The following is an 18,338-nucleotide window of genomic DNA, read 5'->3' as shown; positions in this document are numbered from 1 at the left end:
TGTAAACCATTATCCTAAGCAAACTAACACAGGAACAAATACTGCATGTTCTCACTTATAAGTGGGAGCTAAAGGATGAGAACACATGGACACATAGAGGGGAACAACACACACTGGGCCCTATTGGAGGGTGGAGGTTGTGAGGAGGGAGAGGATCAGAAAAAATAACTAATAGGTACTGGGCTTAATGGCTGGGTGATGAAATAATCTGTACAACAAACCCTCATGACACACATTTACCTATGTATCAAACCTGCACTTGTACCCCCGAACTTAAATAAAAGCAAAAAACCAAAAACCAAAAACCTTTACCTCTGAGTATTCAGGGAGTTGCCCATTATTGAGTATTTCACATGTACATGTAAATAAACCTTGTCCTTTCTTTTGTTAATCTGTCCATTGTTACTTAATTCTCAGGCCTCTGACCATTGAACCAAAGTGAGTAGAGAAAAAAATTTTCCTCTTAGACTGTCTGGGCAGCTATTAATAAATACCTTAGACTGGATAATTTATAAATAGTAGAATTTTCTTGTTTGTTTGTTTTGAGAGAAGTCTCGCTCTCTTCCCCCAGGCTGGAGTGCAATGGCTAGATCTCGGCTCACTGCAACCTCTGCTTGCTGGGTTCAAATGATTCTCCTGCCTCTGCCTCCCAAGTAGCTGAGATTAAGGCGCCCGCCACCATGCCCAGCTAATTTTTGTATTTTTTTAGTAGAGACAGGGTTTCACCAAGTTGGCCAGGCTGGTCTTGGACTCCTGACCTCAGGTGATCCGCCTGCCCTGGCCTCCCAAAGTGCTGGGATTACAGGTGTGAGCCACCACATCCAGCCTATAAATAGTAGAAATTTATTTCTCACAGTTCTGGAGGCTGGGAAGTCCAAGAGCAAAGCATCAGCACATTTGGTGTCTGGTGAAGGCCTGCTCTCTGCTTCATAGATGGTGCCTCTTGCTGGACCCTTACATGGCAAAAGGGCAAAAAAGGGCTCACAAGCTCCCTGAGGCCTCTTTTATAAGGGCACTAATCCCATTCATGAGGGCACAGCCCTTATGACCTAATTACCTCCCAAAGGTCCCATCTCTTAAAACCATCACCATGGGGGTTAGATTTCACCATGTGAATTCTGGGTGGACATATACATTCAGGCCATACACCTACTAACAGCAATGACAGAATGCCAGCTTAAGTCCAGTTCTCCCAACATATGCTGCAGGGCCCTTTTCTGAGTCCTGGGCTACCCCAGGTCATATGCTCTGCTTTGCCATGAATAATCCTGGTTTACACCACGGAAATTATTCGCCACATCCTCTTTTATTCTTAAAAGTTTTCCCCTTTGGATAATAAGTTATATTAATTAGGGACATAACAGATTCTATTTGCAAACATAACATGTCCCAAACTGAACTCCTGATCCAGCAAATGGCAACTCCTTCGTTTCAGTTTTTGAGACCAAAACCTTTGAAGTTACCCATGCTCGCTTTCTCTCATGCCTCACTTCCAATCCATACTGGTTCTACCTTCACCACATATTCAGCCTCTGACTTCTCACCACCTGCTCTTTTACTTGGATCTAAGCCACCTTTACTTCTCATACTGAATTCTCACCATAGCCTCCCATCTGACCTTCCTGCTTCCACCTTTGTCCAGAGTGAAACTCTTAAAGTATAAGTTGAATCATGTCAATCCTCTGCTCAAAACCCTCTGAAGCTGCCCTTTTATCTCCGAGTAAAAACCAGGTCTTTACCATAGCTTACAAAGCCCTGCATGGTAGGATGGTGTCATTCCCCACTCCACACTACATGCCCTTTGCATCTCATTTTCTACCTCCTTTCTCCATTTTGCTCCAACTCCCTATAGCCCTGTGCGGTTCCTCACACCTACCAAACATGCTTCCTGCCTCGGGGCCTTTGCACTCGATCGCCCCTCTGCCTGGAATGTTCTTTCCTCAGATCTCTGTAAGACTTACTTCCTGACGTTCTTCAGGTCTCTGCTCAGATGCTCAAATCTCATTTTATTTTAAAAAGTCTTCATTTACCACCTTATATAAAATAGCCGTGCACAGACACACACACACACACACACACACACCCTCTTGCAAGTTGGGTTCTTTGAAAGCAGATATTGAGACAGAGTTTGGGGTGCAGGATGTTTATTAAGGCTCAGCGCCTGTGAAAGGAAGATATGGGAGAAGCAGAATGGAGCAGAGGGAGAAGTCGAATTGAGATACAGGCTTGACAAAACACTGGCCAGTTTGGCAGGGAGTCGTAGAGAAAATGTTGCCCATCAGAGTTGTCTGTATTAGGTAGAAATGGCCAGGCCTCTATACTCTTGCTTTGTGTAACCACTGGGTGAGGGTTGCCTTGGGAAGGGCATGACCTAGGGCAAAATAGCAGCCTGCAACTGAGGCTGGCCCTGAAGGAACTGACAGCTGGAGTCTGCTGCTGACCACGCCCCACAGCTGGGCAACAAGTTCTTCCTTGAAGGGGGATCTGAGTGGAGCATCTTTGTGTCTACCATACCCACCCACCTCCCCCAACCATGATAATAAAACTTCCTGAGAGCAGAGACTGGTTGTCTAATAAAGACTGATATACCACTGGCACTTAGAACACTGCCTGGTTCATAGTAGGGCTTGGTAAGTATTGGTTGGTTGAATGAATGAAAAAGTTAATAAATAAAATCAGTTCCTAGGTTGGAGATTTATTAAGACTGTAAATATAAGGCTGCCTTAAATTTTTTTTATCTCAGTGGTGCTCCTTCTATCTTTCATCATGAAAATATCTCAATCAGTTTTTTCCATGCCTGTTATTGATCTAGAACCACAACACAGAATAATGATGCATCTTCAGTAACCTGAGAAGGAAGCATTCTTGGTGTTCTCTAAAGTCAGATTTCTTTCACTTTTTTTTTTTTTCGTAATCTGCTTCCTCAGGTTGAGCAGATTTATTTTCGATAGGCTGTGTGGCAGAATGACGGAGCACTGGACATGGGGTCTGCAGATCCAGGGTTTAGTGTCAGATCTGTTACTGGATGACTTTGACCTTGAGCAAGTCACAGCCTTCTTGAATCTGTTTCTTCATCTAAAAATAAGAAAGTTGAAAAGAGAATTTCCAGGATTTCTTCCAGCTTCTTGCATACTGTAGTGTTCTTCATTCAGGCCCTTGAACTGTACATTTATGTGCTATTTTGCCTGATTATCTTTAGACAGAGTAAAAAAAAAAAAAAAACAAGAGCTATTTCAAGAAGGTGGGTGGGTGACATAAACAATGAAGAGTTAAAAGAGGGCAAGGAGGCTGGGTGTGGTGGCTCACACCTGTAATTCCAGCCCTTTGGGAGGCCGAGGCAGGTGGATCACATGAGGTCAGGAGTTTGAGACCAGCCTGACCAACATGGTGAAACCCTGTCTGTGCTAATAATACAAAAATTAGCCAGGCCTGGTGGCTGGTGCCTGTAATCCCAGCTACTCGGGAGGCTGAGGCAGGAGAATCGCTTGAACCCGGGAGGTGGAGGTTGCAGTGAGCCGAGATCGCACCGCTGCACTCTAGCCTGGGCTACAGAGAGAGACTCCATCTGAAAAAAAAAAAAAAAAAAGAGGAAAAGGAAAACTAGGCAGGTGGTGGCTGAAAGCAGCCCCTTCTGTGCACAGATCCAGCCTAAGAGACCACCTGCCAGGGCACAGGCCAGTTCAAAGGCCAAGCATGATCCTAGGACAGGAAGACTGATGAGTCCATCCTAAGCTGTATCTGTAGGAAGAGCAAATGTACCACTGGAGGCATCAGACTAGAGAAAGAGGTAGGGGACCCAAAGGGTATTGGTATTTGTTTATTGCCTGTCTTTCATCTCTCTCATAATCTCTCCCCTACAGTATAATCTCCACAAGATTACAGAATAGACACCTAATAAATATTCATTTAAAAACAAAAGATGTTAGCATCTCTATAGCAGTGATGCTCACACATTTTTTTGGAAAGCAGTCACTGTAAGAAACACATTTTTTTTTCACATAGGACCCAATACTTCTATCAGTCTATCTATCTCTCTATCTCTCTATCTATCTATCTCTCTCTCTATCTATCTATATCTATCTATCTAAATTAAAACGGGTTTCATGAAACAAATCTTACTCTTGCTAGGTATGATGCTTTCTGTTATTTTAATCTTCTGTTTATTTATTTTAAAAATTCTGACCCTGACCTACTCAACTCATTTAGCAACCTCACAGGGCAGGAGGGAGGCCCCACTGGTCGGTGTGATGGGATCACCTGAGCTGGAAATGGAGGTTCCAGCTGAATTGGAAATTCATTCTGATTTCACGCTCTGCAGGAAGGCTTAGTATTTTAACAGGATTTCCTCATGGATTTGCCTTCAGGGAATGAATGTGCTCATCAGCAAACATGAGTATCTGCCTTGTTAATACTTCTATCAATTAATTGATAGTATATAGCAATTAATCAATCAATTGATATTCTATTTTATATACCACTCTCTTGTGAATTTGATTAATGTGAGTCAGAATCCAAGAAATATATATACCACTCTCTTGTGAATTTGATTAATGTGAGTCAGAATCTGAGAAACTATTCACCTCTGGATGCCCTGACAAGGTCATAATTCTACAAAGAACGGACCCCAGGCTGGACAGAGAATAGGCCAGCCCTGTGTTGATTTAATGAAACACTCCCTTTCGGAGAGTCTAATGCTTGGAGCAGTTTGGAAAGACACCAAAGATCTTTTTGGATGCTGTCACTAATTTTAGACTTGATTGTGAAATCATTTGTAAACCTGTGGAAGCCTCTCTGCTTACCCAAATAAGGATGTTTTATAGAGATGACAGACTTCAAGTTTGTTTAATAAAACTCTCTTATAGCCCTTGTCCTTTGGTGATAACAACAGAATCATTTTCAGAGAATTAATAGTTAGCACACATGAATATCATATAGTGGAACATGCTTTCTTGCCCTTGGAGACTATATAATAAATACAACCTCCAGGGCAAACTAAACCTAAACAATATGCTCACATAAGCATGTGCTTATTTAATCATGCATTGCGTTTGGATAGGGTTTTATGGTCTCCACATGTGTGCAGGCTCACTTGTTCTTTAGGAAGTTAGGATGGGTGGTGTTATAACTGTGATTCTGAAGATTTCAAATAATCCAACAAGGTCACATGCTCAGTAATAGAAGAACTAGGCTTCTTGCTGGCAGGTCAGCTCTCTTCCTGTGGTTTCACAATAACATTTGAATACAACAATTCTCTTCTGCAGGGCTCCAGCCTCTGTGATGTCCAACATGCTTATGAGCGGGTTCCAACATGCTGCAGCTCTATTTCCAAGCCTACTCATCCTTCCACCTTACACCTCATATGGTGCACATGGAAAAGACATAAATTTGGCTAACTTTGTGCAATGCAGGAGGGGCTATGTACACTTCCCACTCTCGAAACTATCCTCTTGACTCTCATGGCTAGAGAAAGCCACCTGATCCCAAGAGTTATCTAGATCCAATATCTGGAGGGTAATTCAAATCAGAACCAATAAAGCAACAAAAGGAGGTAATCAGGAATGAACGCACACCACGGAATGAGCATGACGTACTGCTGACCACACAGTTTATATAAACATGCGGCACACTGCAAAAAATATAGAGTGAGTTTCTTGGACCAGCTTCCAATTTGTCTTCACTAAAATGTAATGAAAGTATGGGACTTCGAATACATTAAGTTAGTCACTCTTAACCCCTGGAGCTTTTCAAAACCATCCATACTCAGACTTCACTCCAGTTGGACGCCACGCCATTCTAAGGGTCTGGTAAGTGACTATTCCTGCTGTTTAAAGCAGGCATTGGCCGGGCACGGTGGTTCAAGCCTGTAATCTCAGTGCTTTGGGAGGCCAGGGCAGGAAGATCACTTGAGTCCAGGAGTTGAGACCAGCCTGGGCAACATAGTGAGAACCCACCTCTTCAAAACACAGAAAAATTAGCTACTTGGGAGGCTGAGGCAGGAGGGTAGCTTGAACCTGGGAGGTAGAGGCTGCAGTGAGCCGTGATTGTGCCACTGCACTCTAGCCTGTATGAAAAAACAAAAATTAAACTAAAAAATGTAAAAAAATAGAGCAGGCATTGGTACCAAATATTTGCATAAGGCTCTTTTCCTAATTTAGTGCTTCAGTGTTTTGGCCATTTCTCGACATTATCTACATTTCATTAACCCTGAAGTTTCCCACTTCTCTCTATATACCTATTGAAACACAACAGCACAGTGGTCTTTTATCTTAGTGCATGATTGTTGAGTCCTCAGATTTAATTGTTGTCAGTTGCTTGGTGATAATATCATGGAGGTGAGAAAAGAAGAGGCAGCTGGGTAATCAGCTTTGCAGGCAAAACAGGATAAATTCCAGGGGCCCTGCCCCCAAGTAGCCACACTGGACCTGTGTGTTCACTCAGAACAGCTCCAAAACCCCTAGTACTTCTGTGTCACCCATTTCCCTACAGTTCCCAGAGAGGCAATCCCATTCAAAAGTATGCAACCCCTCCCAAATCCTTCTTTGTGACTTACAAAAAAATTCCCAGGTTTTCTTTTAAGTATTCATCCCTGATTATAAACAATCTACATTTTTCCCAAAAAGAATGCCCCCATTCTCTGCAGTCACTTGAGGGTTATTAACATGTTCCTTTACAAATCCTATAGACCAAGTGGATTAGCTATAGCCACTTCACAGTTGGGGTCACTGAGGTCTAGAGAGAAGAGGGAACATGCCCAGCATGTAAGGCGTGATCCACTGATTGGTTAACAGATTCGCTGAGTGCTGTTTATTAATTGATGCAATTCTTACAATAGCAACATTATCCTCATTTTATACATGTGGAAAGAGAGGCACAGAGAAGTTGAGTCACTGCATTTGCACCTACAGGTAATAGGTGGCAGTATGGCCACACACCAGAGCCCTTGCCTGGATTACCATTCTGGGTGTGGAGCCAGGAGTATTCCTGGAGGCTGAAGGAAAGGATCCAGACTCAGTCTGCGGAAATGCTCTGAGTCCTGGCTGCTCCAACATGACCCTTCTCTCTTGCTCACATATTCCTGAAGGAAAACATGGGACTCTGTGATGTTTAATACAATAAAGAATGGGGCTTTTGACTGCAAACCTCTCTAAGGAATGATCATCCAGTAAAGGGTATGCAAAACAGAATTATTAAATAAAGAGGTAGAATGACTTTAACCTACCAATCCCTTCCCCAAGACTGAAAGTGGAGAAAAAGAGACAGGGGCTGCTTATTTAATTGTATTTCTAGAAAGCAGGCTCTGATAACCACTTGCTCCTGCCATCTTGGTAAGTAGATTCCTGTACAGAAGAGAAAGAAAGTCATCAAATCCAAATAACTTCAAGCCAGCTCCCAAAGCAAGCCTGGAAAATTGCTCAGCTGACAGCAGGTAAGAGGACTTCCAGGGAGAGGAGCTCAGAGGGCACCTCCCAGCTGGGGCTGCTGGAGTCGGCAAACAGAAATGCCTGACACCCAGCGGAATTTGAATTTCAGATAAACACTGAATAATGTTTGTGTCTAAGTATGTCCCTGTTGTTTAGCAATTCAAATTTAGTGGGGCATCCTGTATTTTATCTGGCAACCCTAATCCCAACACTAAAAAGATAATAAGTACATGGTATAGTTTCCCTAGATGACTAAGCCTTCCTACCTCATTATACCCTGAAGACCTGAACTTCTTTCACTAAAAAGAACATGAAATTCTACATTTACACATTAAATAATGTAGGGAATTAAAATATGTCTGATAGAAATCAAACCAAACAGCCAGGCGCGGAGGCTTACACCTGTAATCCCAGCACTTTGGGAAGCCAAAGCAGGCGGATCACTGGAGGTCAGGAGTACAGGACCAGCCTGGCCAACATGGCGAAACCTTGTCTCTACTGAAAATGCAAAAAGTAGGCAGGCGTGGTGGCGCACGCCTGTAGTCCCAGGTACTCGGGAGGCTGAGGCAGGAGAATGACTTGAACCTGGGAGGTGGAGGTTGCAGTGAGCCAAAATCGCGCCATTGCACTCCAGTCTGCGTGACAGACCAAGATGCCATCTCAAAAAAAAAAAAAAAAAAAAAAAAAGAGAAAAAAGAAATCAAACTAACCTACCAGTAGTGTGAGGGGATGTTATTACTGCTGCTGTTCGTCCCTAGTAAAAGGAACAACTAAACTTTGCTGAAGGCAAGATGCGATGGTGTGCACATGTAGTCCCAGCACTTTGTGAGGCCAAGACAGGAGGACCACTTGAGCCCAGGAGTTTGAGACGAGCCTGGGCAACATAGCAAAACCATGATTCCACAAAAAAAAATTTTAAAGCTAGCTGGGTGTGGTGGTGCGTGCCTATAGTCCAAGCTACTCAGGACGCTGAGGCGGGAGGATCGCTTGAGCCCAGGAGCTCGGGGCTGCAGTGAGCCATGAGTGTGCCACTGTGGGTAACAAACAGAGCAAGACCCTGCTTCTTCTTTTTTTTTTTTTGAGATGGAGTCTCACTGTGTTGCCCAGGCTAGAGTGCAGTGGTGCGATCTTGGCTCACTGCAACCTCCGCCTCCGCCCCCAGTTCAAGCAATTCTCCTGCCTCAGCCTCCCGAGCAGCTGGAATTACAGGCACCCGCCACCACGCCCGGCTAATTTTTGTTTTTTGTTTGTTTGTTTGTTTGTTTGTTTTCGGAGACGGAGTCTCGCTCCGTCACTCAGGCTGAAGTGCAGTGGCGCCATCTTGGCTCACTGCAAGCTCCGCCTCCCGGGTTCAAGCGATTCTCCTGCCTCAGCCTCCTGAGTAGCTTGGGCTATAGGCACGCACCACCACACCCAGCTAGCTTTAAAATTTTTTTTTGTAGAATCATGGTTTTGCTATGTTGCCCAGCCTCCTGAGTAGCTGAGGCTACAGGCGAGTACCACCATGCCCAGCTGATTTTTTGTATTTTTAGTAGAGACGGGGTTGCACCGTGTTAGCCAGGATGGTCTCAATCTCCTGACCTGATCCGCCCGCCTCAGCCTCCTAAAGTGCTGGGATTACAGGCGTGAGCCACCGCGCCCGGCCTAATTTTTGTATTTTTAGTAGAGATGTGGTTTCATCATGTTGGCCAGGCTGGTCTCCAACTCCTGATCTCAGGTGATCCACCCTCCTCGGCCTCCCAAAATGCTAGAATTATAGGCGTGACCACTGCGACCGGCCAAGACCCTGTTTCTAAAAAGAAAAATGAAGGAAGAAAGAAAAGTTGTGTAAAGATGACTGGGCTGGGAATGAAGAGAAACGGGTTCTAGTTCTGCGACGTCCAACCCTATAATCAGCTCCACCGGCTGCCACACAGCTTCCTTCCTTCCCGCACACTTCGGCTCAAATCCTGGGAATGGCTCACGTATTGGTAACGGCGGAGGAACCAGGGAAGAGGGCCTGAGGTGGAGGATTTCTGTATTTTTGTGTGGCTTGCGGGTTGAAACCAAAATATTGCTTAATATTCAAAAGTGCATATCTAATTAATACAATTAGATATTTTAACAATTCTATCCACAATATATGCACCTGTTTTCATTAAAAATAAGAATGATACCTCTCTGTCCCTAAAGAGAGAGCTGGAGAGGAGCGGGTGTCGTGGGCTCTGCCACTAGTGAGCTCCGCGTATCTGATTATTTTCTGAGGGTCAGATTCCGCACGTGTGAAACAAGCTGGACTGAAGACCAGCTGGACTGAAGGTCTCTTGGCATTCTAGAACTCTTTGACTTGACAATTCCTCAGCAGGCTTTTGTAGGCTGCAGGAATTTCCTAACTCGGAGAACAGAGTTAGTATCACCACTTAGCTAGTTTCAGCTAGGAGACAAAGTACCTCCAGCTTTATTGCCAAATAACCACAAAATGTGGCTGGGCATGGTGGCTCACACCTGGAGTCCCAGGACTTTAGGAGGCAGAAGGGGTGGATCACTTGAGCCCAGGAGATGGAGACCAGCCGGGGCAACATGGTAAAACCCCGTCTCTGCCAAAAATAAAAAAATTAGCCCCGCATGTTGGTGCCTGTTGTCCTAGCTACTCCGGAAGCTGAGGTGGGAGGATCGCTTTAGCCGAGGATGCAGAGGTTGCAGTGAGCCAAGATGGCACTACTGCACTCCAGCTTGGGCGAAGGGAGTGAGACTGTCTCAAAAAAAGAAAAATAAAAACTAAAACCATAAAATGGAAAGGACTGAACCTTAAGTAAAAAAAAAAAAAATCTTTATTAAATAATAGCAGCATTCATTCCTCTTCATTAGCAAAACGTGCCAAAGGAGCAGTTGTTCAAAGGCAATTGCCTCTGGCCCTTGCCCACAAGCCTCTTTTAAAAGGAAATTAACCCTCTGAGTCATGACACAAGCATATTCACACTCCAAGTGAGAGAGGAGTCAGATAGCATCATAAACCTTCCACCCCAACTGTCTGAACAGGTTCAGAGGATTCTGGAATTACTGCTCTTTGGGCCATTTCCCAGGTGGGAAACTTCCACACAGTCACTGTGTTTACTTGCTTACTGACTGGCAGTAACCATGAGTTCCCTAGGCTTCACACTCTACCCACTGTCAGCTCATTGTACAGGTAATAATTCCTCAGTTACCCACATTTATGTTTTGTACCTTAATTATTTCATTCTAAATGTCAACAAAACCCCTTAGCAGGTGTCTGACGTTGGTAGAAAGCCTGCAACTCCTGACTCTCTAATACTAGGAGTAAAAGAAAACATAATGGCTATTTAAATGTGGCCACACCAAATGCATTGAAATGTACAATACAAATTCCAGTGGATCTAAATTGAAAACTTTTGTCAAAAAGTTCAAATCTTTGAGAATTATATTTAATAACACTTTTTAAAGTTATTAAATTGCAACAGAAAGACTTCGAGTTGGAAAAGCTGAATTGCCTTTAAAGTAACATTAATGATAATAAAAATTCTTATTATTATAAAAATGTTTGGGCTGGGTGTGGTGGCTCACGGCTGTAACTCCAATACTTCGGGAGGCCAAGGCAGGAGAATAGCTTGAGGCCGGGAGTTTGAGAGCAGCCTGGGCAATATAGCAAGACCTCACCTTCCGCAAAATTTTTAAAAAATTAGCTGAGCATGGTGGCACATGGCTGTGGTTCCAGCTGCTTGGGAGACTGAGGTGGGAGGATCACTTGGGCCCAGGAGTTCCAGGTTGCAGTGAGCTATGATCATGCCATTGCACTTCAGCCTGGGTGACAGAGCAAGACGCTGTCTTTATAATTAAAAAAAAAAAGCGGGGGGCAGTGAAAGCATCCCTTTCCTGTAATAACACAAAGTATTTAACAATATGTTTTGCTCCATTTGTGGTCATGACAGTGGGAGTAATGGTTGGTGAAAATATTATTCAGGAATAAAGAGACCTTTGGATTCCTCTCACTATATATCAACACTCAAAATGAAAAGGGAGCATTTTTTTCTCTGGTTTTTTTTTTTTTTTGGATCAATGTGAATAACTCACCAAGATCAATTAGTTCCCAAAGCAGATCTAGGGTAGCTCTCTATCCAGCTGAAATTCACCGGATGATTGCCAAATCTTTCATTTTCTTTTTCAACTCTACCTGTGCTTAACATCTGGTTTGGGATTTAAAAAAAATTCATTTAGAAGCAAAAGTGAACTGGATTCTCCCCTCTGGAGCTCTGGGAGACAGAAGAGTGTTCTTTGCATTCTTCAGTGTGTGGCCCAGTTTTCTTGTGGGGCCAGGCTTATGTTTGACAGTCCCCAGGGACCCTGCAACAACTGCAATAGTCCTAGCCTTCCAGTAAAGGCACTTTGGGATCTGTGACGAGGCACCAGGACTACCGTACAGGGCTCCCTGCTCTGCCTGCTGCCAGAGTCTTCTGCGGCCACTACCTGAGTTTGAGGGGAGTCAGGGTGGTAGACAACTGACAGGTATATAGAGTTACTGAGACAGCTCCCAGAAATGCCCCAGAGTGCTGGGGCCCTGGTTCTGGATTTTCTATGTGCAGTCCCCAGGGTTCAGACCTTTACGTCCAGGCCTGGAAAATCAAAAATGCAGTTTTCCTTTTGGTTCATTCAATGAAGCCATCTTTCAACATCTTTTCTGCATCCCTGGATCTCCTCAAATTCTTCCTTCCACTCCTTTGGGGAAGTCAACCTTGCAGTCTAGAACTCATCCATGACTTAATCATCGTTAGTGCCTCCCCTCCCTCCCTCCCTCCCTTTCTCCTTTCTTCCTTCTTCTTTCCTTTCTCCTTCTCTCCCTCCCTTCCTCTCTGAAACTCTTTTGTTTCTCTTTCTTTGTTCTCTGCTAAATTTCCCATCTCTGTCCCACTTTCTGAGCCTGGAGTATTTCAGAAGACTGTATGGGTTATTCTAGAGCAGCACTGCTTAATAGAGATATAATGTGCAGCACATGTATAATGTGAAGTTTTATAGTAGCTGCATTTTATTTTATTTTTTTTATTTTTTTGAGATGAAGTCTCAGTCTGTCACCCAGGCTGGAGTGCAGTGGTGCGCTCTCTGCTCACTGCAACCTCCACCTCCCAGGTTCAAGCGATTCTCCTGCCTCAGCCTCCTGAGTAGCCGGGATTACAGGCGCCTGCCACCAGGCCCGGCTAATTTTTGTATTATTAGCACAGACAGGGTTTCACCATGTTGGCCCAGCTGGTCACGAACTCCTGACCTCAAGTGATGCACCCGCCTTGGCCTCCCAAAGTGCTGGGATTATAAGCATGAGCCGCTGCACCCGGGGAAGCTACATTTTAAAAAGTGAAAAGGAACAGATGAAATTATTTTAATAACATTTATTTAAACCAGTATATTTGGGTATTATTTCAATGATAGTATCATTTCAATATGTAATCAATATAAAAGCTGAGAGATATTTTGCGTTCTTTTTGTCATACTAAGACTTTGAAATCCTGTGTGTATTTTATACTTACAGCACGTCCCAATTTGGACCAGCAGCATTTCTTTTTTAAAAAAAGTCTTCTTGTATTTTTAACGGACAAATGATAACTATATATTTACAGGATACAGTGTGATGTTTCAAAACATGCACACATTGTGGAATGATCCTACCAGCAGAGCAGCCACTTTTCAAGGGCCCAGTAGCCACATGTGGTTGGTGGTGGCCATATTGGACAATACACATGTAGAGACTAATTTGCCCCCCACGTTGTTGTGGCAAGGATTGATAATTACCTCCCGATGTTTCTTTTCCCTTCCAGTTTAATAATAGAACTTCAGTTGTTAGGTTTTATTTCTTAGCTTCCCATGCAGCCCGGTGTGGCCACGAGACCAAGTTCAGGTCAACGAGATGTAAGTGACAGCTCAAGATTCCACCTTTCTCCTTATGGGGGAAAGAAGTGTTCTTTGTCAGCTCTACCCTGTGTTTAACATCTGACTTGGGATAAAAGATCTTTACAGAGGAGGAATAAGCTGACTTCTCTCCTCTGGACTTTGAGAGAGAAGAGTGTTCTTGGTCTTGTTTCCTCAGTTGGACTGAGCCCTGAAATGCCTTCACAGAACTGCCACGGCAGCCTTGGGCTCTTAGCCCCTGTACTTCTCTGTGAGAGAAATAAACTTCTGCCTTATTAAGGCCATGAGTATTTTGAGCTTTTTTAATGCTCCTAATCTGAACTGATTCATTTCCATAAGACAGTTTTTGCCTACAACAAAATCAGTCACAGCAAGTAGCAGGTAACCTTGGAAAATACTTTGTGGCAATACTTTGCATCTTATCTTACCGTGTCTGTCCTCAGAGATGTTCTGAGTGTCTCTACCCACACAGACTCTTTGACTCACTGAATAAGCATGAAAAGGGGGTTCTCTCATAGCCTCATTGAGAGAGAAACAGACTTACTGATCGGGATTGCCTGAAACTTTCTGCTGCTGTATGCTTTAGTGGGCGGGAAAAGGTCAGTGACATAGACCAAAGTTTTAGACTATATTTAACTTTCTTTAAGAGTTAAAGTTGAAAAATAAAATTTTCCTGGCTCACAAGGGTCAACTGGAACATCATGCTGCACACATCTGAGTGTCTGCTATCTCATTCTTTTTTTTTTTTTTTTTTTTTTCAGACAGAGTCTCAATCCATTGCCCAGGCTGGAGTACAGTGTCACAATCTCAGCTTACTGCAAGCTCTGCCTCCCAGGTACAAACTATTTTTTGCCTCAGCCTTCCAAGTAGCTGGGACTACAGGTGTGTGCCACCACACCTGGCTAATTTTGTATTTTTAGTAGAGATAGGGTTTTACCATGTTGGCCAGGCTGGTCTTAAACTCCTGACCTCGTGATCTCCCCACCTCGGCCTCCCAAAATGCTGGGATTAGAGGTGTGAGCCACCGCGCCAGGCCTGCTATCTCATTCTTAATGAAAGGGTTTCCTCAAATTCTTTAGAACACGTGTCTTCGGCTGGGCCCACTGGGGGTTGGTGCCTGTAATCCCAGCACTTTGAGACCAAGGCAGGAGGATCGCTTGAGCCCAGGAGTTCAAGACAAGCCTAGATAACATAGTGAGATCCCATCTCACTGTTTAAGAATTAACCAGGGGTGGTGGAACATACTTGTAGTTCCAGCTACTCGGGAGGCTGAGGCAGGAGGATTGCTTGAGCCTGGGAGGTCAATGCTGCTGTGAGCCATGGTCGCTGCATTTCAGCCTGAGTGATAGAGCAAGACTCTGGTCTCAAAAACAACAACAACAAAAAGAACATGTGTCTTTCAACTAGAAAGTGCTCCAAAGGCAATTCGGACCAAATAAAAGGGAAGATAAGGTGCAACGAGCAAAGCTGTGTTGAAGTGACTCTGGTAGATGCCACAGGTCATCTAGACAAGGAGCTGTTGTGACCAGAAGCCTTACTGCCCAAAGTGATCTACAGATTCAATACAGTCTCTATCAAAATTCCAACGACATTTATTTTTACAGAAATTGACAAAAAATCCTAAAATTCATATAGAACTATCAAAGACCCTGGATAGCCTGGGCAAGCCTGAGCAAAAAGAACAAAGCTGGAGGCATCCCAAACAGTATGGTACTGGCATAAAAAACAGATACATAGATCAATGGAACATAATACGGAGCCCAGAAATAAACTCAAGCACACACAGTCAACAAATTTTCAACAAGGGCAGAAGAAGACACCATGAGGAAAGCACTGTCTCTTCAATAAATGGTACTGAGAAAACTGGGTGTCTACATGCAAATTAAAATTGGACCCTTATCCAGCACCATCTACAAAAATCAACTCAAAGTGGATTAAATACTTAAGCAGAAGCTCTGAAACCATAAAAACTCCTACAAAAAGATTTGGGGAAAATCTCTTTGACATTGTTCTTGGCAATATATTTTTTTTTGATAGGACACCAAAAGCACAGGCAATAAAAGCAAAAATAAACAGGACTACATCAAACTAAAAAGCTTCTGCATAGCAAAGGAAACAGTATACAAAATGAAAATTCGGTCTACAGATTGGGAAAAAATATTTGTGACCCACATATCTGATAAGGGGTTAATATCCAAAATGTATAAGAACTCACACAACTCTGGGCAAAAGACTTGAATAGAGATTTCTCCAAAGAAGATATAAAAACAGCCAACAGGTGAAATGAAAAGTGCTCAGCATCACTAGTCATTAGGGAAATGTGAATAGAAACCACAGTGAGATATTATCTCACACCTGTTAGGATGGCTTTTACCAAAAAGTCATTAATCCTTCTTACAAAGAAATAGTAAAGGTGTGGAGAAAAGCAAATTCTTGTACACTGTTGGTGGCAATGTAGATTCGTACAGCCACTGTGGAAAACAGTATGGGGGTTTCCTAAAGCAAGCAGAAATAGAACTACCACATAACCCAACAATGCTTCTTCTGGGTATATACCCAAAGGAAATGAAGTCACCACCTCGTAAAAACATCTGCACTTCCGTGTCCATTGCAGCGTTATTCACAATTGCCAAGATATGGAAACAGTCAAAGTGTTGATCAACAGATGACTAGATGAAGAAATTGTGGCGTAGATACACAATGGAATACTATTCAGCCTTAAAAAGAGCAGATCCTGCCATCTGTGACAACATGGATGAGCTTAGGGGACATTATGCTGAGTCAAATAAGCCAGACAAAGGAAGAAAAATACTGCATGATCTTACTTTTAAGTGACATCTAAAAAACTAAATTCAATAAATTGAATATGTAGAACCAGAAAGTAAAAGGACGGATACCAGAGGTGAAGGGAGCCTGGAGGCGAAGGGTCGAAATGGGAAGATATAGGTCAAAGCGTACAAAGTTGCGCCCTAACTGTTGAATGAATAAGTTTAGAAATCTAATGTGCAACATGAGGACTACGGTTAATAATATTCTATTTTATACTGGTAATTTGGCAAGAGAGTAGATTTTAGGTACTCTGATCACACACACACACACATACAGAGGAAAAGTAGCTATAGAGATAATGTACCAGTATATCAATTTACTTGACTATAGTGACCACCTCACTATGTATATGAATATCAAGATAAGTATATTGGCCAGGCACAGTAGCTCACGCCTGAAATCCCAACACTTTGGGAGGCAAAGGCAGAGGATTGCTTGAGTCCAGGAGTTCGAGATACGCCTGGGAAATACAGTGAGACCCCATCTCTACAAAAAATTTAAAAATCAGCTGAGCATGGTGGTGCGTGTCCATAGTCCCAGCTCCTTGGGAGGCTGAGGCAGGAGGATTGTCTCTACAGAAAAAAAAAATTAGTTGGATGTGGTGGCATGTGCCTGTAGTCTCAGCTACTTGGGGGCGCTAAGGTGGGAGGATCACTTGAGCCCAGGAGTTGGAGGCAGCAGTGAGCCATGGTTGCACTGCTATGCTCCAGCCTAGACAACAGAGTGAGGCTCTGTCTCTCATGGAAAAAAAAAAAGGTAAGTATATGAAAATATGCTGTACACCTCAAATATATTCAATTAAAAAGGAATAAGAAAGTAAGAAGTAGCAATTTTTTCCATTTTCCATAGTTATAACATTGAGAATAAATTTAGTTCTGTTGATCGAAAAATAAAAATTTTAAAAAATAAGTCATTCGTTTTTTAAAAGTTCATTAGCAATTGTCTCTGTGACAGTCATTTTATTTCCCTTGCACCTTTGTGGCTGAGGTTTCGTGTAGAGACATGGGCATAAGGAGGACCCTGAGTGGCTCCCCTGAAATGTGGACACAAAGCAACCACCAGTCCACATTCCTCGGTCCACAAGGATGTCACTTGAGACTTTTGCTAAGTGTCTTGCTAAAATAAGTCATTTCTGACTATGATATTTTCCTGCTCGTCAAGTGGAGTGCTATGGCATGGAAACAAGGTTGTCTGGCATGAGCTCAGATTTCGGGGAACTCATGAGCGTGCCTAGCAATCATTACTTTCCATAATAAATACGCACAAAGCCCCTTCAATCATCTGTTCTGGAGTTTTGCTGAAGCTCAACATTAAATGTAACCAGCACACAGACCCGTAAGTCACCTTTCCTGTTGTGTTGGAAAATCTGGAACTCATTTACCCATCTCCGGTCTTTTGCTGTCTCTCCATTCCCCCCAGTTTCTCCGGTTCAGATGGTCCTGTGATCACATCTGCAAGTTCTTTCAGGACTCTGGGGTGCCATCTATCTAAGCCAACAGCCATTCCTGCTCTCATTTTAAGCAGTTAGATGCTCTCTTTGCCTGTGTCTTGGGTTGAAGATCATTCTGCTTGAGAGAGAAAACAAAAGCTTTGTCTTTTGTGCTGTTTTATCAGATACATTACATTTTTTCATTTACATTGATGATCCTTCCTTTTGTCTTTCCTGGTTCCATCAGGGCAAAATGTTATTCGCTGTCCCATATATACTTTACACTGCAAAATCTCATTAAGTAGATACCAGTTTAATTCAAGATATACTATCCAGAGCTGCAAAGATTCCCTTGCTGACTATAGGATCCATTGATATGATAGATTAATTTGTGTTATTATAAACATACTGAAGGATTCCATATGTAGTTCTATTTTTCCCTATTCCTTTGAGTTTTGGATTAATCTTGAGTCTTTGTCATATATTACCAACAATGTTTTTAAATGAGTATCAGAAGTAACATACATCATGTACTGAATCACACCATTCTGTTCTCCATAAATGATGTCAGTATCAGAAGGTACATATTTCTTTCTCTCCATGCTTCCTGTCCAGTGAACATGTTTACCTGCCCATTCATGGCTGATCTATCAGATCTCTGAACACCAAAGAAGGCCTGCAAAACCTTACACATTGGCCTCTTCGAGGACCAAACCAACTGAAAACCTGTATTGGCTGCGTGAGTCCCAGCTCCCATGAGGGATGTC

At 43.1% G+C, this 18,338-nt stretch overlaps 1 long non-coding RNA gene across 1 annotated transcript; it reads right to left on the bottom strand.

The window, feature by feature from the left end:
• Window positions 1-6,793: 6,793 nt before the first annotated feature.
• On the bottom strand, window positions 6,794-9,654 carry LOC134757394 (uncharacterized). Its single transcript, XR_010131279.1, has 3 exons — window positions 9,578-9,654; window positions 7,220-7,337; window positions 6,794-7,075 (listed from the first exon to the last, which is right to left on the bottom strand). It is a non-coding gene; the product is annotated as an uncharacterized lncRNA (long non-coding RNA).
• Between the last annotated feature and the right edge of the window lie 8,684 nt (window positions 9,655-18,338).

Source organism: Gorilla gorilla, chromosome 17 (assembly GCF_029281585.2).
Source record: "Gorilla gorilla gorilla isolate KB3781 chromosome 17, NHGRI_mGorGor1-v2.1_pri, whole genome shotgun sequence".
In the NCBI taxonomy this organism is placed as follows: domain Eukaryota; kingdom Metazoa; phylum Chordata; class Mammalia; order Primates; family Hominidae; genus Gorilla; species Gorilla gorilla.
This window is presented reverse-complemented; position numbering and strand designations above follow the sequence as displayed.